General features: G+C 45.1%; 2 long non-coding RNA genes and 1 pseudogene across 2 annotated transcripts; 2 read left to right on the forward strand and 1 right to left on the reverse strand.

The window, feature by feature from the left end:
- Nucleotides 1-2380: 2380 nt before the first annotated feature.
- On the forward strand, nt 2381-13334 carry LOC112076097 (transcription factor BTF3 homolog 4-like; annotated as a pseudogene).
- Nucleotides 13306-14341, reverse strand: LOC139025926 (uncharacterized). Its single transcript, XR_011477600.1, has 4 exons — nt 14315-14341; nt 13902-13986; nt 13509-13535; nt 13306-13363 (listed from the first exon to the last, which is right to left on the reverse strand). It is a non-coding gene; the product is annotated as an uncharacterized lncRNA (long non-coding RNA).
- A 727-nt stretch (nt 14342-15068) lies between these two features.
- On the forward strand, nt 15069-16050 carry LOC139025927 (uncharacterized). Its single transcript, XR_011477601.1, has 2 exons — nt 15069-15204; nt 15314-16050. It is a non-coding gene; the product is annotated as an uncharacterized lncRNA (long non-coding RNA).
- The last annotated feature ends 7902 nt before the right edge of the window (nt 16051-23952 follow it).

Here is a 23952-nt window from a genome sequence, read left to right on the forward strand (position 1 = left end):
TGTCACGACTTCAACCGAGGCAGGCTCTCCTTCCCGTTCTGGTGGCGCTCGGCGGTCGTCGTCACCGGCCTATTAGCTGCCACTGACTCTTTTTCCTCCCCCTCCTTATGTGTTTATTTGTATCACCTGGTTTGAGTTAATTGGTAATTAGTGTGGCTTTATTAGTCAGCCAGCTTGTATGCTTCTTTGTGCGGGATTGTTCGTCTGTAGCTGTGGATTTCGGGAGTGGTTTATTGTATTGTATACTGGGTTTGTCTCCCGTGTTTGTAGACAGGTGTTTATGACACCCAGTAAGTCCGTGTTGGACATTTTGGTTTGCCGGTTGGGAATTAAAAATCACCGTATTGAAGCTCTGCTGTTCCTGCGTCTGATTTCACACCCCCCGACACCCAGGTCGTTACAGTAAGGCCTTTCTTATTGGCACCAGCAGAGGCTGGGCTGGAAGAGTAGGTGTAACAGTATAGCTTCCGTCCCTCTCCTCGCCTCGAACCAGGAACCCTCTGCACATCGACAACAGTCACCCTCGAAGCATCGTTACCCATTGCTCCACAAAAGCCGAGCAAGGGGAACAACTACTTCAAGGTCTCAGAGCGAGTGACGTCACCGATTGAAACGCTATTAGCGCGCACCACCGCTAACTAACTAGCCATTTCACATCGCTTACAAAGGCTACCCTGTAATTTGTGTTATTCAAAAAGATTCTGCTATCATGTCTCCAGTCATATAAAGTGTTGTAGAATTGCATGGAACGTGTTAATAAAACGGCCATGCAAAGAAAGAAGAAACGTATCTGGTAWAGCCTAGGACTAGTCTACACTATACGATCGATCTCAGTCGTGCATTGAACGGTCTTTTTGTACGAAGGTCTATAGGTTACGTATTGGAGTTATTTCAAATCAAATCACATGTTATTGGTCRCATACACGTGTTTAGCAGATGTTATGTAGCGAAATGCTTGTCCTTCTAGCTCCAACAGTGCAGTAATATCTAACAATACACACACATCTAAAAGTAAAAGACAGGAATTAAAAAATATAGAAATATTTGGACGATTAAAGTCGGAGTCCGCTGTGTGTGTAAACATATATGTGATGGTATGTATAGACATTATGGACAGTACGTGGATAGAATATATAGTATATGTGAAGAATATGATAGAATAGTATATGTACAGCAATAGTTGAATAGGATGGACTKGACTAGAATACAGTCTATATATATGAATTTGGCCACTTTGGTTGTGATACAAACTTTATCAAAACATATAGGCCTGTGGGCTATGCTACATGATGTGTGAACTATGATTTTACTCCTGAGGTGCTGWCCTGTTGCACCCTCTACAACCACTGTGATGATTATTATTATTATTATTATTTGACCCTGCTGGTCATCTATGAAAGTTTGAACATCTTGGCAATGTTCTGTTATAATCTCCACCCGGCACAGCCAGAAGAGGACTGGYCAYCCCTCATAGCCTGGTTCCTCTCTAGGTTTCTTCCTAGGTTCCTGCCTTTCTAGGGAGTTTTTCCTAGCCACTGTGCTTCTACACCTGCATTGCTTGGTGTTTGGGGTTTTAGGCTGGGTTTCTGTACAGCACTTTGTTGTTTTATTAATTAATTTTYATTTCACCTTTATTTAACCAGGTAGGCCAGTTGAGAACAGGTTCTCAATTACAACTGCGACCTGGCCAAGATAAAGCAAAGCAGTGATACACAAACAACACAGAGTTACACATCGGATGAACAAAGGTATGGTCAATAACACAATAGAAAAATCTATATACAGTGTGTGCGAATGGAGTAAGGAGGTAAGGCAATAAATAGGCCATAGTGGCGAAGTAATTACAATTGACCAAATTAACACTGGAGTGATAGATGTGCAGATGATGATGTGCAAGTAGAAATACTGATGTGCAAAAGAGTAAAAAAGTAAATAAAAACAATATGGGGATGAGGTAGGTAGTTGGATGGGCTATTTACAGATGGGCTATGTACAGCTGCAGCGATCAGTAAGCTGCTCAGATAGCTGATGTTTAAAGTTAGTGAGGGAGATATAAGTCTCCAACTTCAGCGATTTTTGTAACACCGTTCTTCAATATACTCTGTCCGTCTGCAGACACTTGAAACATGGCCAAATCCTTTAGAATTCTAACACTGCAATGGTTWGGGGACAAAAACTCTTACCGCGGTGAGAGTAACCAAGCTTCACATGCGTAGGTATTTGCTCTTTATCAAAAAATAAGACTGAAAGACGTTTTTATTTTTCACCATTCACCCGGGCACTAACTACATGAATTTTCTTCAGGTATTCAACCTGAACAGCAATTACCCTTTTGCTGAAAATCACAAACCAAGAAATATTGTCACCTTGCGGTGAGAAAATAAATTTCCAATTGGCCATCGTCGCCATTCACCAATCGCGTGGTKCCTGCTGCGTCCCAGTTGTGCTGTGGACCTGTCTGGATAGAGGTGCTGTACCGTGTGACGGATCAATACAACAAGCTACCTACGCTGTCTTTACACGGGTAAATGATTCAACTGGGACTATGGACTGTAAAACAAAGATAACAGCCCTAAAATAAGAAACGTTTCTGTCGGTTTGCTTTGAGCATCACATTGTGTTGTTGACATGTCTGGCTTGCTGGCTAGGTTACCTAGCTAGTTAGCTTAGCTATGGCTTATGCAGTAACGTTAACCGTTATCTAAATAGTTAGCTAGACACATCGCCAATAATCTCTGAACCTTTTGTTACTTTTAGAAATGAATGAAATAAAAATAAAATTGGTTAACTTACTAAATGACAGCTAGATAGGTAACTACATATTTTATGGCTGAGTGTTAATGTTTTAACTAGGGGTTTATCTAGCTAGCGGTAATTACTAGCTAGCTTGCTTGTTACTAACAATGTTATCTAGCTAACTTTAACTAAATAGCTCGATGGATATATAGCCAGCTCAACTGTCAGTTTACTCAACAGCTTCCTTCATTTGTAACTTAGGTCAATTCAAAACTTCCACAGTGGTTAAGGATAAACCTGTAGTAAGATAATAGATTCAGTGATTGAAACAGATTACATTCATTCAGTAGTGAGTGTGCATACGTTTTCGTTGTAAATTAATTCATGGAAATATTGTCTGTCCCTCCCTTGATCAGATAAAGCCATGAACCAAGAGAAACTCGCCAAACTTCAGGCCCAGGTCCGGATAGGTGGAAAGGTAACTAACTACTATCTCTACATTTGGATTTACATTTCATTATGACACAGCCATGAGTTCACTTTTTCACTTTTCCATATCTGGTAATCAAATCAAATTGTATGTCACATGTGCGGGTGTAGACCTTACTGTGAAATGCGTACTTACAAGCCCTTAAACAAAAATGCAGTTCAAGAAATAGAGTTAAGAAAATATTTAGTAAATAAACTGAAGTAAAAAAAAAAAAAAGTAACAAGATAATTACATAACAATAACATGGCTATGTACCAGTACTGAGTTAATGTGCGGGGGGGTACAGGTTAGCCAAGGTAAAGTGACTATGCATAGATAATAAACAGCGAGTAGCAGCAGTGTAAAAACAAAAGGGGACAATGTAAATAGTCCGGGTGGTCATTTTATTAGTTGTTCAGCAGTCTGATGGCTTGGAGGTAGAAGCTGTTAAGGAGCCTTTTGGTCCAAGACTTGGTGCTCCGGTACCGTTTGCCGTGCGGTAGCAGAGAGAACACTCTGACTTGGGGGACTGGAGTCTTTGACAATTTTTTGGGCCTTTCTTTGACACTGCCTAGTATATAGGTCAATGTAATGGGTTGGGTTGAAGGTTACCAAACCAACTGCTGCCTAACTGCCTGGTTGAAGGGAGTTAGATGTGATAAGGCAGCTGCCAGTCCTGTTTCCCTGAGTTCAGCATTCCTATTATGGACAGATGCTTTGGCCCATTCAGCCTGGGGCCTGTGTGGCTGGACTATGGGGCCCAGGGTTTTGTCTCCTACTGTTGAGTAGGGGCATCCTCCTGTGCTGTCTCCCCTCCACAGATAGATGGCGCTGTTGACACTCAGGATATCACTAACCGGTTATTATTTCAATTGGGACCTTTATTTAACTAGGCAAGTCAGTTAAGAACAAATCCTTATTTACAATGACGGTCTACACCAGCCAAACCCGGACGACGCTGGGGCTAATTGTGCGCCGCCCTACGGGACTCCCAATCACGGCCTGTTGTGATACAGCCTGGATTCAAAATTCTTCAAAATTGCTTAAGTTTATGACGGTTGTAAGTTAGGCTTCTAACTCCCATTATACTGACCTGAGATGGTTCAAAATGAGTTGAGAAATGTTTTGATTGAAGACTCGTATACATTTCCCTGGGCTCTGAGTCTAACCAATGTGCAGAAGATTCTATCCGTGTTCACTGTGTGTGTTGTATCCAAAGGTACTCTATGGTTGTATCCATTCTCCATTCATGGCTGCTCTGCAGTGTTTCTCTTGTTTGTACCCGGTCCCACTGGAATAATGTGACCACAAGCTGTTGTCTTCACTTGTTGTTCTTGTCCGCCATGAACTCTAAAGCTTCATGCCACAATGAAAACCACGCTGTAGTACTCACATCTGTAATCAAGAAGTGCTTTGGAAGGCTGGCTATGACACACTTCAACTCCATCATCCCAGACATCCCTTGACCCACTCCAACAGCCCCAACAGATCCATAGACGATGCGATCTCTATTGCGCTCCACACTGCCCCTCACCCACCTGTAAGAATGCTGTTYATTGACTACAGCTCAGCGTTCAACACCATTATCCCCCTCCAAGCAAAAAATAGGACCCTGGGCAGGGTTTCTGTGGCCGCAGGTCAGCATTTTAATTTACTGAACATTTGAGAAATTTGCCGAATCCGTATGCGTTGGGTACGTATCCTGATTACGGCGTCCACCCACGGTGCTCAGAATGATTAACCTGATTAGGGCGTCCACCCACGGTGCTCAGAATGACAGAAGTCACATGTAGATTATGGTAATTGAGTTTAACAGAACGTGCTAGTTGAGAATGGAATGATGTGCGGTCCTCCTGATTGAATTCTGATGACACCATGAGGATGTTAGAATACCTGTCCACATTGACTTTTCATCACCAACAAGACCAGTAACAAACAGCAGAATCACTAGCCAACAAGATGAGTAACGAACAGCAGAATCACTAACCAACAAGACCAGTAACGAACAGCAGAATCACTAGCCAACAAGACCAGTTACACGCAACCGCAGGAATGCACGTAGCCAACAAGACCAGTAGACGAACAGCAGAATCACTAGCCAACAAGATGAGTAACGAACAGCAGAATTACTTGCCTGTCAATCTACTATCCCCCATAGTAGGAAAGTTGACCTATTCTTATTGGTCAGCTTGTTGTGCTGTGTGAGAAAGAAATGTCCTATTCCAAACAGCCTCTGGGACAGTTGTGGGACGATGGATCCCAAATTCATACAACCAGTAGACCTGGGTTACATGAGTCTGATGCAACAGATCAAAACGTTTATCTTAGAATGTTGATCAACTATTATTTCTTCACATTACAAGCACACAAGGTAGTAGGCTAAGCTCCAATGTCTGTTTCATAATGCAATTAGTGGGAGCATTTTGAAAAAGGGGAGATCTAAAGATGCATCAACTAGCGTGTAATGCTAATATGACTAGGATTATCATCAACTAGCATGGGATGCTAATATGACTAGGATTATCATCAACTAGCATGGGATGCTAATATGACTAGGATTATCATCAACTAGCAGGGTTGCTAATATGACTAGGATTATCATCAACTAGCATGGGTTGCTAATTATGACTAGGATTATCATCAACTAGCATGGGATGCTAATTGACTAGGATATCATAACTAACATGGGTTGCTAATATGATTAGGATTATCATCAACTAGCATGGGTTGCTATATGACTAGGATTATCATCAACTAGCATGGGTTGCTAATATGACTAGGATTATCATCAACTAGCATGGGATGCTAATATGACTAGGATTATCATCAACTAGCATGGTTGCTAATATGACTAGGATTATCATCAACTAGCATGGGTTGCTAAATGACTAGGATTATCATCAACTAGCACGAGTTGGTAATATGACTAGGATATCATCAACTAGCATGGGTTGGTAATATGACTAGGATGATCAACTATCGCATTGTTTTGCTAATATGACTTGGATTATCATCAACTACATATCTACCTCCATCTCCAGTATCCTGTATCCTTCCCCTATACATATCTACCTCCATCACTCGGTATCCTGTCCCTTCCCCTATACATATCTACCTCCATCACTCCAGTATCCCTGTCTCCTTCCCCCTATACATATCTACCTCCATCACTCCAGTATCCCTGTCTCCTTCCCTATACATATCTACCTCCATCACTCCAGTATCCCTGTCCCCTTACCCCTATACATATCTACCTCCATCACTCCAGTATCCCTGTCCCTTCCCCCTATACATATCTACCTCCATTACTCCAGTATCCCTGTCCCCTTTCCCCCTATACATATCTACCTCCATCACTCCAGTATCCCTGTTCCCCTTCCCCTATACATATTCTACCTCATCACTTCCAGTATCCCTGTCTCTTCCCCCTATACATATCTACCTCCATCACTCCAGTATCCCTGCTCCTTCCCCATAACATATCTACCTCATCACTCCAGATATCCCTGTCTCCTTCCCCCTATACAATCTACCTCCATCACTCCAGTATCCCTGTCCCTTCCCCTATACATATCTACCTCCATCACTCCAGTATCCCTGTCTCCTTCCCCCTATACATATCTACCTCCATCACTCCAGTATCCCTGTCACCTTTCCCCTATCACTATCTACCTCCATCACTCCAGTATCCCTGTCTCCTTCCCCCTATACATATCTACCTCCATCATCTCCAGTATCCCTGTCCCCTTCCCCCTATACATATCTACCTCCATCACTCCAGTATCCCTGTCACCTTCCCCTAACATATCTACCTCCATCACTCCAGTATCCCTGTCCCCTTCCCCTATACTATCTACCTCCATCACTCCAGTATCCCTGTCTCCTTCCCCCCTATACATATCTACCTCCATCACTCCAGTATCCCTGTCTCCTTCCCCCTATACATATCTACCTCCATCACTCCAGTATCCCTGTCTCCTCCCCCTATACATATCTACCTCCATCACTCCAGTATCCCTGTCTCCTTACCCCTATACATATCTACCTCCATCACTCCAGTATCCCTGTCACCTTTCCCCTATACATATCTACCTCCATCACTCCAGTATCCCTTCTCCTTCCCCTATACATATCTACCTCCATCACTCCAGTACCTGTCTCCTTCCCCTATACATATCTACCTCATCACTCCAGTATCCCTGTCACCTTCCCCCTATACATATCTACCTCCATCACTCCAGTATCCTGTCTCCTCCCCCTATGCATTGTTGGGTTTTGTCGCTTGCAGAAAGGCATTTCACTGTACTTGGTACAAGTGACATCAACCTTATAACCTGTTTGTCGTCCTCAGGAACAGCTCGTAGGAAGAAGGACATGTTGACCTTTACCTGTTTGTTGTCCTCAGGGAACATCTCGTAGGAAGAAGGACATGTTGACCTTTACCTGTTTGTCGTCCTCAGGGAACAGCTCGTAGGAAGAAGGACATGTTGACCTTTACCGTTGTTGTCCTCAGGGAACATCTCGTAGGAGAGGACATGTTGACCTTTACTTGTTTGTCGTCCTCAGGGAACAGCTCGTAGGAAGAAGGACATGTTGACCTTTACCGTTTGTCGTCCTCAGGGAACAGCTCGTAGGAAGAAGGACATGTTACCTTTACCTGTTGTTGTCCTCAGGGACAGCTCGTAGGAAGAAGGACATGTTGACCTTTACCTGTTTGTCGTCCTCAGGGAACAGCTCGTGGAAGAAAGACATGTTGACCTTTACCTGTTTGTTGTCCTCAGGGAACAGCTCGTAGGAAGAAGGACATGTTCCTTTACCTGTTTTTCGTCTCACGGGAACAGCTCGTAGGAAGAAGGACATGTTGACCTTTACCTGTTTGTTGCCTCAGGGAACAGCTCGTAGGAAGAAGGACATGTTGACCTTTACCTGTTTGTCGTCCTCAGGGAACAGCCTCGTAGGAAGAAGGACATGTTGACCTTTACCTGTTTGTTGTCCTCACGGGAACAGCTCGTAGGAAGAAGGACATGTTGACCTTTACCTGTTTGTTCGTCCTCAGGGAACAGCTCGTAGGAAGAAGGACATGTTGACCTTTACCTGTTTGTTGTCCTCAGGGAACAGCTCGTAGGAAGAAGAAACATGTTGATACTTTACCTGTTTGTGTGTCCTCAGGGAACAGCTCGTAGGAAGAAGAAAACATGTTGACTTTACCTGTTTGTTGTCCTCAGGGAACAGCTCGTAGGAAGAAGGACATGTTGACCTTTACCTGTTTGTTGTCCTCAGGGAACAGCTCGTAGGAAGAAGGACATGTTGACCTTACCTGTTTGTTGTCCTCAGGGAAACAGCTCGTAGGAAAGAAGGACATGTTGACCTTTACCTGTTTGTTGTCCTCAGGGAACAGCTCGTAGGAAGAAGAAGGTGGTTCACAGAACGGCAACAGCCGACGACAAAAAACTCCAGAGTTCCTTGAAGAAACTGGCAGTGAACAACATCTCTGGTATTGAGGAGGTATGCCAAACGATCACTTCATCACACTTTTCTCCAAAGTGTTATTTATGTTATCAGTGTTCTTATATTGCCAGTCCACTTCCCCGTGTGGAAACACAGCTGGCAGTTCTCTCCTAATGGGTTTTTTTCTGCTCCTATTCTTTAATTCAACTGTTCCGACAAAACTAATTTACGGTGCATTCTGGGACAATTATGGATTTTCTTCTTCTTCTTTTGACTCTACACTCCAAAAGATTTGATTTCAAATCAAACAATGACTGGAGGTTAAAGTGCAGACTGTCGGATTTAATTTGAGGGTATTTTCATCCATATTCGAGTGAACCGTTTAGAAAATTACAGCACTTTCTGTACCTATTCCCTCCAGTTTAGGGGACCAAAAGGTATTGGGATGTATATTAAAGTAGTAAGTGCAGTATTTGGTCCCATATTCCTAGCACACAATGATTACATTAAGCTTGTGACTCTACAAATTTGCTGTTCTGTTTTGGTTGTATTTCAGATTATTTTGTGACAAATAGAAATGAATGGTAAATAGTGTATTGTATCAATTTGTAGTCAATAAACACTTAATGTGGATGATTATATATAATCTTGAATAATGATGAGTGAGAAAGTTAGACACACAAATACTAAACTTTTGACTACTTTAATACACATAAGTGAATTCGTCCCAATGCTTTTGGTCCCGTAAAATGGGGAACTGATGTACAGAAAAAATATTGTAATTTCTAAACGGTTCACCCAATATGGATGTAAATACCCTCAAATTAAATCCGACAGTCTGCACTTTAACCTCCATAGTCATTGTTTRATTTGAAATTAAATCTTTTGGAGTTTAGAGTCAAAAGGAGAAAATGCTTCTCTGTCCAAGTAACTATGGAGGGCACTGAATATGTACAGAGCATTCGGAAAGTATTCAGAGCCCTTCACTTTTTACACTTTTTGTCACGTTAGTCTTATTCTAAAATGTATTAAATAAAAAATCCTTAATCTCCACACAATACCCCATAATGACAAAGTGAAAACAGGTTTCTAGACATTTTTGCAAAAGTATTCAAAATGAATAACGGATACCTTATTTAAGTATTCAGACCATTTACTACCTGACTCAAAATTGAGCTCAGGTGCATCCTGTTTCCATTGATCATCCTTTGTGATGTTTCTACAACTTGATTGGAGTTCACCTGTGATAAATTCAAATGATTGGACATGATTTGGAAAGGCACACACCTGTCTATATAAGGTCCCACAGTTCACAGTGTATGTCAGAGCAAAAACGAAGCCATGAGGTGGAAGGAATTGTCCGTAGAGCTCCGAGACAGGATTGTGTCGRGGCACAGATCTGGGGAAGRGTACCAACAAATACAGACGTACACACTGTTTTTTCTAAAAACCTGTTTTTGCTTTGTCAGTATGGGGTATTGTGTGKAGAAAAACAATTTAATCCAACTTAGAATGAGGCTGTGACGTAACAAAATGTGGAAAAAGTCAACAAGTCTGAATATATCCTGTATGTATGTATGTATGTATGGACGGACGGACGGACGGACGGATGGACCAGTGATGTCCACTTTCAGAACCAGAGGAGACCTATTGATAACTGGTGTGTCCAACCCTCGTCTAAATGACCCCCCCTCCCAGGTGAACATGATAAAGGACGATGCACGGTGATCCACTTCAACAACCCCAAGGTGCAGGCCTCTCTGTCTGCCAACACGTTTGCCATCACAGGCCATGCAGAGAACAAACAGCTGACAGAGATGCTGCCAGCATCCTCAGCCAGCTGGGCAGACAGCTTCACCAGCCTCCCAAACTGGCAGAGCAGTTCCCACGCCAAGGTGGGTGGGACATGGAGACTCGATAGACACACACACACACACACACACACACACACACACACACTGTCCCCTATATAGCCACACACTGTCCCCTGTATAGACACACTCTGTCCCTATATAGACACACACTGTCCCCTGTATAGACACACACCATGTCCCCTGTATAGACACACACACTGTCCCTATATAGACACACACACTGTCCCCTATATAGCCACACCACTGTCCCCTATATAGACACACACTGTCCCCTATATAGACACACACTGTCCCCTATATAGACACACACACTGTCCCCTATATAGCCACACACTGTCCCCTATATAGACACACACTGTCCCTATATAGACACACCACTGTCCCCTATATAGACACACACTGTCCCTATATAGACACACACTGTCCCCTATATAGCCACACACTGTCCCCTATATAGGACACACACTGTCCCCTATATAGCCACACACTGTCCCTGTATAGACACCACTCTGTCCCCTATATAGACACACACTGTCCCCTATATAGACACACATGTCCCCTATATAGACACACACTGTCCCCTGTATAGCCACACACTGTCCCCTGTATAGACACACTCTGTCCCCTATATAGACACACACTGTCCCCTATATAGACACAACACTGTCCCCTATATAGACACACACTGTCCCCTGTATAGACACACACACTGTCCCTATATAGACACATCTGTCCCCTATATAGACACCACACTGTCCCTTATAGACACACACTGTCCCCTGATAGACACACACTGTCCCCTATATAGACACACACTGTCCCTATATAGGACACACACTGTCCCTGTATAGACACACCACTGTCCCCTATATAGACACACACCACTGTCCCCTATATACAGACACACACACTGTCCCTATATAGACAAACACACTGTCCCCTGTATAGACACACACTGTCCCCTATATAGACACACACACTGTCCCCTATATAGACACACACTGTCCCCTATACAGACACACACTGTCCCCTATATAGACACAACACTGTCCCCTATACAGACACACACACTGTCCCCTGTATAGACACACACTGTCCCCTATACAGACACACACTGTCCCCTATATAGACACACACACTGTCCCCTTTACAGACACCACACTGTTCCCTATATAGACACACACTGTCCCCTATATAGACACCACACTGTCCCCTATACAGACACTCACACTGTCCCCTGTACAGACACACACACTGTCCCCTGTATATAGAACACACACTGTGCCCTATACAGACACACACTGTCCCCTTATATAGACACACACCTGTCCCCTTATAAGCACACACACTTCCCCTATATAGACAACACACTGTCCCTATATAGACACACCACTGTCCCCTATACAGACACACACTGTCCCCTATTAAGACACACACTGTCCCCTATATAGACACACACACTGTCCCCTGTATAGACACACACTGTCCCCTATATAGACACACACACTGTCCCCTATATAGACACACACACTGTCCCCTATATAGACACACCACTGTCCCCTATATACAGACACACCACTGTCCCCTATATAGACACACACTGTCCCCTATACAGACACACCACACTGTCCCCTATACAGACACACACTGTCCCCTATATAAGACACTCACACTGTCCCCTATTATAATAGACACACACTGTCCCCTATATAGACACTCACACTGTCCCCTATTATATAGACACACACTGTGCCCTATACAGACACACACACTGTCCCCTATATAGACACCACACTGTCCCCTTATATAGACACACACTTGTGCCCTATACAGACACACACACTGTCCCCTATATAGACACACACACTGTCCCCTATACAGACACACACACTGTCCCTATATAGACACACACACTGTCCCCTATACAGACACACACACTGTCCCCTATATAGACACACACTGTCCTCCTATACAGAAACACACACTGTCCCCTATATAGAACACACACACTGTGCCCTATTACAACACACACACTGTCCCCTATATAGAACACACACTGTCCCCTATACAGACACACACACTGTCCCCTATATAGACACACACACTGTCCCCTATTAAGACACCACACACTGTCCCCTATATAGATCACACACTGTCCCCTATACAGACACACACTGTTCCCTATACAGACACACACCACTGTCCCCTATATAGACACACACACTGTCCCCTATACAGACACACACACTGTCCCCTATATAGACACACACTGTCCCCTATACAGACACACACTGTCCCCTATAAAATGTATATTTTTACCCATTTCTTCTCCAACTGCAGTACTTGACGACAAATCGATGTCAATCAGCAAACCAGGAGATATTAGAGAGGAGGACGACGACGTTCCAGGTATTGTTTCACACGTCGTTGTTCATGAAGGCGATCGTGTGACCTTTGACCCTTTTACTGTGATGTGAATGATCACGTGGAGGTGCAGTTCATTGGTCTCTCTCCCTGGTGTTCTGGCCACGGCCAGGCTAGTTTTCATAGCATATTGAATTACATATTCTGTGTTTTACGTTTGCTTCATGTGAGACTCAGTCTTGAATCAACTCCCGTCTCTCTCTCCACAGATCTCGTAGAAAACTTTGATGAGGCGTCAAAGAATGAAGCCGACTAACCAATCCAAACTCCAGCTCCCTTCTACCCTCCACCTAGTACCAACTACCCAGTACCAACTACCCAGTACCAACTACCCAGTACCAACTACCAGTTCCAACTACCCAGTACCAACTACCTAGTACCAACTACCTAGTACCAACTACCTACTAACCAACTTACCCAGTACAACTACTAGTACCAACTACCTAGTACCAACTACCCAGTACGAACTACCTAGTACAACTACCCAGTACCAAATACCCAGTACCAACTCAGTACCCCACCTACTACCCAGTTACCAACTCAGTACCCCAACCTACTACCCAGTACCAACTACCCAGTACCAACTAACCTAGTACCAAACTACCCCCGTACCAACTACCCCGTACCAACTACCCCGTACAACTACCCAGTACCAACTACTCAGTACCAACTACCTCAGTACCAACTCAGTACCCACCAACTACCTAGTACCAACTACCCCGTACCAACTACCCCGTACCAACTACCCCGTACCAATACCCAGTACCAACTACTAGTACCCACCAACTACCCAGTACAAACCTACCCAGTACACTACCCAGTACCCCACCAACTACCTAGTACAACTACCCAGTACCAACTACCAGTACCCCACCAACTACCCAGTACCAACTACCCCGAGTACCACTACCTAGTACCAAACTACCTAGTACCAACTACCCACTACCAACTACCCAGTTACCAACTACCTAGTACCAACTACCCAGTACCGACTACCTAGTACCAACTACCTAGGACCAACTACCCAGTACCAAACTACCCTAGTTACCAACTACCCAGTACCAACTACCCAGTACCAACTCAGTACCCACCTACTACCAGTTACCAACTCAGTTACCCCACCTACTACCCAGTACCAACTACCCAGTTACCAACTACCTATCACCAACTACCCCGTACCAACTGCCCCGTACCAACTAAACCCGTACCAACTACCCAGTACCAACTCAGTACCCCACCAACTACCTAGTACCAAAACTACCCAGTACCAACTACCCAGTACCACTAACCCAGTACCAACTACCCCAGTACCCCAACAACTACCCAGTACAACTCAGTACCCCACCAACTACCCAGTACCAACTACCCAGTACCAACTACCCAGTACCAAAACTACCCAGTACCCAACAACTACCCAGTACCAACTCAGTACCCCACCTACTACCCAGTACCAACTCAGTACCCCACCTACTACCCAGTACCAACTCAGTCCCACCTCACTACCAACCTACCAGTACCCCAGCTACTACCCCAGGTACCAACTCAAGTACCCCAGCTACTACCAGTACCAACTCAGTACCCCACCTTACTACCCAGTACCAACTCAGTACCCACCTACTACCCAGTACCAACTCAGTACCCCACCCTACTACCAGTACCAATCAGTACCCCACCTACTACCCAGTACCAACTCAGTACCCCCACTACTACCAGTACCAACTCAGTACCCCACCTACTACCCAGTACCAACTCAGTACCCCACCTACTATCCAGTACCAACTCAGTACCCCACCTACTACCCAGTACCAACTCAGTACCCCACCTACTACCCAGTACCAACTCAGTACCCCACCTACTACCCAGTTACCAACTCAGTACCCCACCTACTACCCAGTACCAACTCAGTACCCCACCTACTACCAGTACCAACTCAGTACCCCACCTACTACCAGTACCAACTCAGTACCCCACCTACTACCCAGTACCAACTCAGTACCCCACCTACTACCAGTACCAACTCATGTACCCACCTACTACCCAGTACCAAACTCAGTACCCCACCTACTACCCAGTACCAACTCAGTACCCCACCTACTACCCAGTACCAACTCAGTACCCCACCTCTACCCAGTACCAACTCAGTACCCCACCAACTCAGTACCCCACCTACTACCCAGTACCAACTCAGTACCCCACCAACTCAAGTACCCCACCTACTACCCAGTACCAACTCAGTACCCCACCTACTACCCAGTACCCAACTCAGTACCCCACCAACTCAGTACCCCACCTACTACCCAGTACCAACTCAGTACCCCACCTTACTACCCATTTACCAATCAGTACCCCACCTACTACCCAGTTACCAAACTCAGTACCCACCTACTACCCAGTACCAACTCAGTACCCCACCTACTATCCGGTACCAACCCCTCTATCATGTGAGCTCAAAACAGGGGCCTGTTCAGGAAGACGTAATGTTACAGAACATTCAGCACAAAAAAAATGTAACGTAGATATGTCTTGTCAAATGCAATAGGGAATCATGTCTGCTCTATCCCTTCTATTGATATCTGTGACATTCAGAATGTTCACATTTAACTGAATACACCCCAGACCTCTCTGTTGTGATGGAACTGTTGTCATCGTCTGCTATTTTTAACCTCAGCAGAAAACCGACCTGGGCTCTGTCCCGAATGGCGCCCTATTCATCGTGACTACTTTTGACGAGAGCCCCATGTAGGGAATAAGGGGGGCCCATTTTGGACAGAGCCCAGTGTACCAACGCCATAGCAACACAACATGTATTTTAACAGGCTGTCACTATCAGGACTAGATCCCCTGAGGGACTTGGGCACTTGGGCTTGCGTTCCTAAATGGTACTCTTTGCCTCTTGTACTATTACGGTGAATAAATGGAGTCCCATTTCGAACGCACCATTACTATCGGCAACAGTTGTCAGTCGAACATCTAGAAGGTTTAAATGGCCCGTACTATAGCATGGCTAACACGCTCCAACCCAGCCGTGGTCAGACATCATTAGACTTATTGAATTGTTTTTCTTCCTGTGTATTAAAAACAAAATATGTGATCAATTTTAATATTTCGTATGCTGTGTTTTTATTGGCTGTATTAGGGATCTGCTTGTTCAATCCAACATTGTGGTTTTATTAGCTGTATTAGGGATATTAGCTGTATTAGGGATATCAACATTGTGGTTTTATTAGCTGTATTAGGGATATTAGCTGTATTAGGGATATCACATTGTGGTTTTATTAGCTGTATTAGGGATATTAGCTGTATTAGGGATATCAACATGTGGTTTTATTAGCGATATCGGTATTAGTGATTAGGATATCAACATTGTGGTTTTATTAGCTGTATTAGGATATCAACATTGTGGTTTTATTAGCTGTATTAGGGATATCAACATTGTGGGTTTTATTAGCTGTATTAGGGATATCAACATTGTGGTTTTATTAGCTGTGTTAGGGATATCAACATTGTGGTTTTTATTAGCTGTATTAGGGATATTAGCTGTATTAGGGATAACAACATTGAATAGTTCAGATACAATGTGTGTGTCTGAACTGGCCCCCTATATGGGGCTCTGGTCAAAGGTAGGAAATACCTGCCATTTGGGATGAAGCCTGTGCATAGTTTTGTTATTTTTTTTTATGACATGTTTTGATTTTTCTAGTTATTGAGGGCTGCAAAGCAGACTGGATCTGCATGGTCCCGAGTGGAGCCGCGGTCTCAGGCTAGAGGCGTCACTACAGACCCTGGTTCGATCCCGGGCTGTATCACAGCAGCCCGTGATTGGGAGTCCCGCAGGGCGGCGCACAATTGGCACAGCATCGTCCGGGTTTGGCCGGGGTAGGCCGTCATTGTAAATAATAATTTATTCCTAACTGACTTACCTGGTTAAATAAAGACTCACAAGACACACCCACACTACAGAAGCCTCACCAGGAATGTGTGTGTAAATGTAGAGGCTATTTTTTACCCTAGGTCTCTCAGCATAGATCACCTCTTTGCCTGACAGCCAGCCTGTGATACCTCTGGTTCAAAGTCTGAGATTAATGCCATGGAAAATACCTCTCACAAGCCAGAATGTTAAATATAATTATATTTGAACATACTTTCCCGGTTGTCTGTGTGGTTGGTACATATGCAGGGAGGAAGGTGAGACTATAACTAAGTCACCTGTTGAACGCGCAGGTCACCTGAGACATGCGCACAAGATGAAAACAGACACGGTCATACTTGCCGAGACCGTGCACGTGTTTACACGGTTCTATCTACACATGCTTCAGGTGAGCGCTTTGAAAAGTTTAATTATACTCTCCTGTGGATATATTCTCTCACATTCCTTCCTCCAAAAGGACCAACCGCACGGACAAGCGGAGAAGTAAGTYCACATATCATTTAATTCAATATACTGGCTGGAAACAACTTTCCTGAGCATTAATTTCTGCCTGACATGAGAATTCAACGTCGGGGCTTCAGACTAATCACATCAGTGCATGCTTACATAGCCAATATGAAATCCTATATAACATTGATTGCCGTCCTTTACGTTTAATTATGGCGAGAAGGAGTTATATCCCATATGTAGTACACTACTTTTGCCTGTGTTGAGCTAGATAGGGAATTGGGTGTCGTTTTAAGACGTATTTTCCTCAGGATCAAGGGGCGCTGTGCTGCTGTTTATTGCCCTGTTCTGGCTTTGCGGCCTTTTCTGTTGCCTGGAAAAGCCCTCCTCACAAGGTTATGAAATGAATGCCACATTGACTTAACCGTGGAGCTCGTTTTTAATCCCGRCTCGGTCACCATTCGGATGGGTTGAGCCAAGATGTCGTGCCTTTTGCCGCTGTTGCAGCTCCCGTAACCTTTCCTCATGTTAACCCTTGGGGGAGGAGGGATTCTTGAGTGCTGTTGCACAACTATTACTTTCCGACTTCTGCTGTTCGAGTCTGGCCACAACAGAACTGTAAGTGGTGTGCTTTCACGGCGAGACATGTCAAATCTCATTTTTTAAAGGCGATCGTTGTAAATGACCTGTGTGTGTGAGAGAGAATGAGGGATACCAACGGGAGGATTTCGTGGCTCTACGCGTGATGATGGGGATTCCACCAGTGAGTATAGTTTATGCCGTCGGTTTGTTTTTCCATGTAATCTTATAGCTCTGGTGGTACACAGTCACTAGGCTTCGGCCATTGAGTCCTACTGATGTATTACATTTATGGCTTTCTGTAAGTCCTCCTTATAAGATCTGATGGGGACATTTTATAAAGATTGTAACATTGCCTACTTTAAGTATCTGTGTCTCGTTAGCGCCAACGTCRAGTAGCAAAGCCACACAAACAACATTAGCTAGCGTGCTAACTGACGGGAAATAACGCTAGCTAATCTCTTGGCTGGCAGTGGACAACATTTAGGCTGCTTTCGGGTGTCAGCTTTGTTCAACAACAGTCGGTGCCACTGGCTTGTAGCCATAATAACCCCGACGGATATACGACGATATGCCTGGCCATGATTACAGCAACACAGTGCAGCAGCCAGTAGCCGCTAGTAAACTCGACCATCCGCAACATTGTACTGGTGATTTACCAGAGACAATATATCTATTGTCCTAAACAGCTACTTGGAAACATTATCGCTCTCTGGTGCTACTATTTAGCAACATTTTGAGCACGTTGTTACAACATTGTAGCCTTCACGTTATTGACTGAACTTGTGCGGCCTCAAGTGGATTCTGCATTGCATTTAGGTTTTAGCTACTAAGTTAGCATCTTACCGCAGATCCTTGTGCTGATGGCAACCCCATCAACTCCCTGGCCACAAGTTAACCATAAACAACCAACTAGCTGTCACTTCTTTTAATGATAGCTATGTTATAGTATTGCTGTCGGCCTGCCATCAGAGACAAACCCCAGTCGGAACAAGCTGCCTGTCGGCCTGCCATCAGAGACAAACCCCAGTCGGAACAAGCTGCCTGTCGGCTGCCATCGAGGACAAACCCCAGTCGGAACAAGCTGCCTGTCGGCCTGCCATCAGAGACAAACCCCAGTCGGAAACAAGCTGCCTGTCGGCCTGCCATCAGAGACAAACCCCAGTCGGAACAGCTGCCTGTCGGCCTGCCATCAGAGACAAACCCCAGTCGGAACAAGCTGCCTGTCGGCCTGCCATCAGAGACAAACCCCAGTCGGAACAAGCTGCCTGTCGGCCTGCCATCAGAGGAGGAATACTTACTGAGAGCAGAGTGTAACCTACATCAGAGACAAACCTCATCGGAACAAGCTGCCTGTCGGCCTGCAATCAGAGGAGGAATACTTACTGGAGAGCAGAGGTGTAACCTACATCAGAGAAAACCCCAGTCGGAACAAGCTGCCTGTCGGCCTGCCATCAGAGACAAACCCCAGTAGGAACAAGCTGCCTGTCGGCCTGCCATCAGAGGAGGAATATCTACTGAGAGCAGAGTGTAACCTACATCAGAGACAAACCCCAGTCGGAACAAGCTGCCTGTCGGCCTGCCATCAGAGGAGAATACTTTACTGAGAGCAGAGTGTAACCTACATCAGAGACAAACCTCAGTCGGAACAAGCTGCCTGTCGGCCTGCAATCAGAGGAGGAATACTTACTGAGAGCAGAGTGTAACCTACATCAGAGAAAACCCCAGTCGGAACAAGCTGCCTGTCGGCCTGCCATCAGAGACAAACCCCAGTAGGAACAAGCTGCCTGTCGGCCTGCCATCAGAGGAGGAATACTTACTGAGAGCAGAGTGTAACCTAACATCAGAGACAAACCCGCAGTCGGAAACAAGCTGCCTGTCGGCCTGCCATCAGAGACAAACCCCAGTCGGAAAAAGCTGCCTGTCGGCCTGCCATCAGAGACAAACCCAGTAGGAACAAGCTGCCTGTCGGCCTGCCATCAGAGACAAACCCCAGTCGGAACAAGCTGCCTGTCGGCCTGCCTGTCGGCCTTCATGTTGTTAACCCCATGTCCAGATAAAGTGAAATATTATTTGTCCCAATTATTATTATTTTTTTAAAGATTTAATTAATAAAATTCAAGCTTATCAGAAGACTTTGCATTAGTCATTCATTACAGCTGCAGTGCGGTTGTCCTCATTCATTACAGCTGCAGTGCCAGGTTGTCCTCATTCATTACAGCTGCAGTGCCGGTTGTCCTCATTCATTACAGCTGCAGTGCCGGTTGTCCTCATTCATTACAGCTGCAGTGCCGGTTGTCCTCATTCATTACAGCTGCAGTGCCGGTTGTCCTCATTCATTACAGCTGCAGTGCCGGTTGTCCTCATCTCATTACAGCTGCAGTGCGGTTGTCCTCATTCATTACAGCTGCAGTGCCGGTTGTCCTCATTCATTACAGCTGCAGTGCCGGTTGTCTCATTCATTACAGCTGCAGTGCCGGTTGTGCTCTTCATTACAGCTGGCAGTGCCGGTTGTCCTCATTCATTACAGCTGCAGTGCCGGTTGTAGTCATTCATTACAGCTGCAGTGCCGGTTTGTATCTATTCATTACAGCTGCATGTGCCGGTTGTCCTCATTCATTACAGCTGCAGTGCCGGTTGTCCTCATTCATTACAGCTGCAGTGCCGGTTGTCCTCATTCATTACAGCTGCAGTGACGGTTGTCCTCATTCATTACAGCTGCAGTGCCGGTTGTCCTCATTCATTTACAGCTGCAGTGCCGGTTGTCCTCATTCATTACAGCTGCAGTGCGTTGTATTCATTCATTACAGCTGCAGTGCCGGTTGTCCTTCATTCATTCAGCTGCAGTGCCGGTTGTATCATTCATTACAGCTGCAGTGCCGGTTGTATTCATTCATTACAGCTGCAGTGCCGGTTGTATTCATTCATTACAGCTGCAGTGCCGGTTGTCCTCATTCATTCAGCTGCAGTGCGGTTTCTCATTCATTACAGCTGCAGTGCCGGTTGCCCTCATTCATATACAGCTGCAGTGCCGGTTGTCCTCATTCATTACAGCTGCAGCCGGTTGTCCTCATTCATTACAGCTGCAGTGCCGGTTGTCCTCATTCATTTACAGCTGCAGTGCCGGTTGTCCTCATTCATTATCAGCTGCAGTGCCGGTTGTTCCTATTCATTACAGCTGCAGTGCCGGTTGTGCTCATTCATTACAGTGCAGTGCCGGTTGTCCTCATTCATTACAGCTGCAGTGCCGGTTGTCCTCATTCATTACTGCAGTGCGGTGTTCATCATCAGCTGCCGTGCCGTTGTCCCATTCATCAGCTGCAGTGCGTTGTCCTCATTCATACAGCTGCAGTGCGGTTGTCCTCATTCATTACAGCTGCAGTGCCGGTTGTCCTCATTCATTACAGCTGCAGTGCCGGTTGTCCTCATTCATTACAGCTGCAGTGCCGGTTGTCCTCATTCATTACAGCTGCAGTGCCGGTTGTCCTCATTCATTACAGCTGCAGTGCCGGTTGTCCTCATTCATTACAGCTGCAGTGGCCCGGTTTGTCCTCATTCATTACAGCTGCAGTGCCGGTTGTCCTCATTCATTACAGCTGCAGTGCCGGTTGTATTCATTCATTACAGCTGCAGTGCGGTTGTCCTCATTTCATTACAGCTGCAAGTGCCGGTTGTAGTCATTCATTTACAGCTGCAGTGCCGGTTGTTTCATTCATTACAGCTGCAGGCCGGTTGTAGTCATTCATTACAGCTGCAGTGCCGGTTGTCCTCATTCATTACAGCTGCAGTGCCGGTTGTAGTCTTCATTACAGCTGCAGAGCCGGTTCCTCATTCATTACGCTGCAGGCGGTTGTATCATCATTACAGCTGCAGTGCCGGTTGTAGTCATTCATTACAGCTGCAGTGCCGGTTGTATTCATTCATTACAGCTGCAGAGCCGGTTGTAGTCATTCATTACAGCTGCAGTGCCGGTTGTATTCATTCATACAGCTGCAGTGCCGGTTTATTCATTCATTACAGCTGCAGTGCCGGTTGTCCATTCATTACAGCTGCAGTGCCGGTTGTCCTCATTCATTACAGCTGCAGTTGCCGGTTGTCCTCATTCATTTACAGCTGCAAGTGCCGGTTGTCCTCATTCATTACAGCTGCAGAGCCGGTTGTATTCATTCATTACAGCTGCAGTGCCGGTTGTCCTCATTCATTACAGCTGCAGTGCCGGTTGTATTCATTCATTACAGCTGCAGTGCCGGTTGTAGTCATTCATTACAGCTGCAGTGCTGGTTGTCCTCATTCATTACAGCTCGCAGTGCCGTTTGTCCTCATTCATTACAGCTGCAGTGCCGGTTGTATTATTCATTACAGCTGCAGTGCCGGTTGTATTAATTCATTACAGCTGCAGTGCCGGTTGTACTCATTCATTACAGCTGCAGTGCCGGTTGTAGCGTGAGTGGAAGTAGGGAGAAACCGCATTTATAGCAAATTAAAAAAGTGTTTAACAACGTGTGACAGTGCTGAGTAACAACTTGAACATACCCATAAAAAACAGCAGCGCTTCGCTGTATTCGTTGAAGCTCTCATGGTTTTAAAAGTTTTGAAATCTCACATTATCAACTTGGCAGTGAGGTCAAGGTTCTCTTTTACAGTCTATGGCTCGAGGACACAGTGCCGTCACGGTGATCAGAGCTATCCGATTGGCCAACGGAGGCCTGTAGGTGCACTGTTTCTCTAGGCCCGGCGTGTAGGAGTTCTACCTTCAGACAAATGAAATGATTCAAAATGGGAACAATTTGCCTTCCGACACTATACCTGCTAAATCAAGTGCACCTGCCGCCAACAACACAAAACAAATAATAAATAGAAACGCAAGGCTTTATCGTTGTTTTTTTTTTCAGAAATGTTTGGTGATCGACTAGATGAATGCCTTGGACCGTGCAGTGATCTAAGGGTTGGTAACCACTGCACTAAGCTAATAACTGTGAACGAAGGTCAGCCATCTTTCCTTTGCAGTAGCTCAAACTGTCATGTTTACCAGCTGACAAACTTTTAACAAATTGATTTACTCCTGACTCAAGAGTTTGTCTGAGCAGTGTCTTAAATAACATCACCCACTAAAAACCTATCTGAGCAGCGTCTTGTCCTAAAACTACTCTGAGCAGCGTCTTGTCCTAAACCTACTCTGAGCAGCTCTTGTCCTAAAACCTACTCTGAGCAGCGTCTTGTCCTAAAACCTACTCTGAGCAGCGTCTTGTCCTAAAACCTACTCTGAGCAGCGTCTTGTCCTAAAACCTACTCTGAGCAGCGTCTTGTCCTAAAACCTACTCTGAGCAGCGTCTTGTCCTAAAACCTACTCTGAGCAGCGTCTTGTCCTAAAACCTACTCTGAGCAGCGTCTGTCCTAAAACCTACTCTGAGCAGCGTCTTGTCCTAAAACCTACTCTGAGCAGCGTCTTGTCCTAAACCTACTGCTGAGCAGCGTCTTGTCCTAAACCTACTCTGAGCAGCGTCTTGTCCTAAAAACCTACTCTGAGAAGCGTCTTGTCCTAAAACCTACTCTGAGCAGCGTCTTGTCCTAAAAACCTACTCTGAGCTGGAGTATTTTTAGTCTTATAAAAAACAGGTTAACGTATTCCTGGAGCCTTTTCTGAGATGTTTTGTGAATAAAGGAACTGGTCTCTCCCTTGTCCCTGTTTCTTTTTTAAAATGGGGATCTAAAAGCTGAACGGATCAATATGCACTCCTACTTCGAGACGCTTGATAAATACGTCGCCTAGCTTTCTTGGATAGGCCAGCCTCTTTCACTTACTCTAACAACCATCCTACACAAGGAATCAGTTCAATATTTAGGCTAATTATTATACCATTAAAACAGTTGATATTTCGTCTGGCCTCTTTGAAAGTAGCCTACTACACCACTCCGGGAACCGCTTACCAACAACAGCTGTGTGGTTAGTAGTTGAAGGCCATAACAGACCAAAAATAAGCTCCACTGAGTCACATTCAGTACCTTGTCAACAATACTGGAACCCGAGGTCGTTACATTTCAATAAT

The sequence above is a fragment of the Salvelinus sp. IW2-2015 genome, unplaced genomic scaffold (assembly GCF_002910315.2).
Source record: "Salvelinus sp. IW2-2015 unplaced genomic scaffold, ASM291031v2 Un_scaffold3570, whole genome shotgun sequence".
In the NCBI taxonomy this organism is placed as follows: domain Eukaryota; kingdom Metazoa; phylum Chordata; class Actinopteri; order Salmoniformes; family Salmonidae; genus Salvelinus; species Salvelinus sp. IW2-2015.